We start from the raw sequence: 3,359 nt of genomic DNA, 5'->3' as shown, positions 1-3,359 counted from the left end.
TGGAAGTTATCTTTCAGGAGTGTGTTTACAAGGTGTGATCAAAAATACAGTGAATGCTGCTGCCACCAAGGGCAATCCAAGGAAGAGACAGGCTCATAAAAACATTACATGGTGTGCTTATCCACCTTAGTCACCGGATCTGGCACTGTGAGACTTCTGGCTGTTCCCCAAAGTCAAAATGACCGTGAAAAGTCAATGTGTTGAATCAGTTCAGAATATCAAGGCAGCCAGGACTGTGCAACTAAAGGCACTCATGAAAGAGGACTTCCAAAACTGCTTCAGACAGTGGCAAAAATGATGGGATAAATGTGTCCAAATAAAGAGGGAGTATTTTAGGGCATTAATGGCAATGTGTCTTTAACTATAATTTTTTAAAATGTAAATTTAAACATTTGCTATATTTCTCTATCACATCTCATAGCAGAAATGATCTGTGGGGTTCCAGAGAACCTGGGCAGCCATGAGTCTCCAGTGGCCTCAGCATGCCACTGGAGAAAGCAAGTTTCCCCTGGACTCCATGGGATGACATTAGAATTCAGAGAGAAAGATGCCACCAAAGAACCATGTCTAGGTGGGACATAGCAGTCAGTAACAATATTCCTGGGGACAAGATGCCAGTGACCAAAGATCAGGAATTATACCTTGTCAGCCACCATTACTAGGAAAAGAATGACCAGGGTGTCAGAGCCTCAGTCTTTCCCTTACTCACTACCACAACAGGATACTTCTCAGCCTCAGAGTGCAAGGGAAGAAAAGAATGGGAAGAAGCTGGGATTTACTGAGCTTAAATCCAAAACAACTTAGAAACCACTGAGGCGAGGGAGATTCCCTGGTGACGACTGAAACGGGTATCAACCATCAAGCAAAATGGGGGACTGAAATCAGGTTTTGTAAACAGAAAATTAATAAATAAAAAAAGAGCGGTATGGAAAAATATGCAAAGAGTGAAAACCAACCCTACTAAAATATGCGAAGAACTCTTTGCAGTGTCTGGCACTCAGTAAGCAAGGAAATCAATGGACGCTGCTGTTATCACTGTTGAGAACTGCCAGACACCAGGCCATGCGCTTCACGTGCGTCATGGCTAACGCCCATGAAGATCCTGCAGGGAAAGGATTTTATTTCCTTTTCGAATTAAGAGAAAGAGCTTGGAATGATGCAGTGATTTGATCAAAGTCATCTGCTTAGGCAGTGTCAGAACGGGCCTTTGCCCTAGGTCCATCCCAGGAACCACAGGTCACATTGCCTCCCAGGACGTGAGAGCCCTGCCTCAGTTGGTAAGTGAGAGGCCAGTGGCTCTAAATCCCAGGTCATGAACAGTTGCCCAGATACATGTCATTTCTCAGGGTTTCAGCAGACAGGGCTTGTTTTGTGATGTAAAGAAAATCTGGGGCCTGTGGGCTTTGATCTGGGATGCTGGTGGATGTCTCTCAGAGGTCTTCTAGTCTCTCAGTCCCAAAACCTGCAAGCCAAAGAAAAGGGGTAGGGGAGTCCTCCTTTGGGAAGCCTAAAGAGATGAACTGGGACCCCAGAGGGAAGAAATCCTTTCCTGTCTCTGTGGGCACCGGGGAGACCCAAATGCCCTAACTGGTGCCAATGCCAAGTAGGTCTCTGCAGAAGAAGGAGAGAGGGTGGTGGCAGGGTTTCAGATAATTTCATGCCCATAGCTACACACCCTTTGATCTTCTTCACCTAGTGCAGGTGAGCTAGAGATACTAGGCACATGCAATTATACATTGTCTTTACAGTGACTTTGCTGTATTTCACTCACTCACACACATACACACATACCCACACACACACACACACACACACACACACACACACACACTGCATGCACAGAGCCCTGACCCATTCTTTTAGAGGCAGCCTTTTCTGGAATAAAAATGGCCCTTCCCTTCCAGGAATTTGTTAGAGGTGTTATTTACAAGATTCCTTTCACTAAATCTTCCCTTTTACCTCCCTCTTCTCCACCCTGCCCTGACAATCACTGCACATTATCTCCCAGTATTTTAGGCTCCTGCTCTTTTTGCAGCCACGTCCAGCCTGAGCACAGGCTCTGTCGGAAGGGGGCATGGCCTGCTTTGTCAACCCCTCCCCCAAGGACAGCACTGTCCAAGGAATACCCTGGGCCATCACCTCAGAAGGGCTGGACACAATCACACCACAAAGTTCCCTGAGCTGTGACCCCCAGTCATCTGCCTACCAAGCACTGTGACTCCAGCACGGGAAGGAAGGGACTGGAGAACCAAGGTGCAGATTGTGAAGAGCTTCTTATGTCTCACAAGGGCTGAGTTCCAAGACTACAAAAACTGCCTGGCCAAGTCACACCCATACTTGTCATATCAGATCTCTCAGTCCATGCATAATGGAAGGATGGGGGAGGTGTTCCTGGGTGGAAATTCTTTGGGCAGAAGCCTGGGAGGGCAGAAGCAGAAGCTGTGGCTTTAGAGAACCAAGACTTTGAGCAAAAGACTCCAGCCAGTAACAGGCCTGACCCACAGCCAGCACAAGGAGGGGAATCTCCATGTCCAACACATGGGCAGGAGATGTGTGTTCCAAAAGAGGGGGTCTTTCAGCAGGGTGAGAGGAGGGACAAACCTCCTTCGAAATATATCACCAAAGAGACAGCTGAGGAGCCTATGTCCCTCCAAGGAAGGTTTCTCTGAGCCATAATGTCTTTATCTTCATAAAATGTCCACTACTCTGACAGACAAAGAAATCACCCAAAGACAAACATCAGTGAGAAATCAAAGAGTTCCAAGGTAATAACTAACCATAATCAAGTTCCTAGAACCTGTTGGACCCCATCCTAGGTGTGATTTGGTTCCCAAGCCATGTAACCCTTACAGCTACCTTCTGAGGTAGGTACCATCTTCATTTTACAAGTGAGGAAACTAAAGCACAGAGAGGTAAAGTAATTGCATAAGATTACACAGCTAGGAATGACCATGCTGGTTCCAACCCAAGGAGTCTGGATCCAGAACTGAGAGCTAAGCCACCTCACCCATGTTCATTGCTTTAGCCCAATGTGCTGCCATGTTTTTCCTACTTGTTTATCTCCTTCCTTGACCCTGAACTCCTTGAGAGCAGACACTATGTCTTCTTTATCTCTATTTATTCTCAGTTCCTAGCAAAAAATATTAATATAACTGATGTGCAATAAATGCTAAGTTGAACTGCAGGTCTATCCTTTTAAAATCTGCACTGTGCAGAGAGTGGTCATGAAGCAAAAAGATCTGTGGAACTCTCGCCAAGTAGATAGCACTATGCTACATGCACCGCACTTACCTTCCTTTGTTGCCCCTGGAGTTCTCTGAGACGTAAACGCTACCATTCACTCCGTTTCGCAGAAGGAA

Source organism: Fukomys damarensis, unplaced genomic scaffold (assembly GCF_012274545.1).
Source record: "Fukomys damarensis isolate Sample0158 unplaced genomic scaffold, DMR_v1.0_HiC HiC_scaffold_16, whole genome shotgun sequence".
Lineage (NCBI taxonomy): Eukaryota > Metazoa > Chordata > Mammalia > Rodentia > Bathyergidae > Fukomys > Fukomys damarensis.
This window is presented reverse-complemented; position numbering follows the sequence as displayed.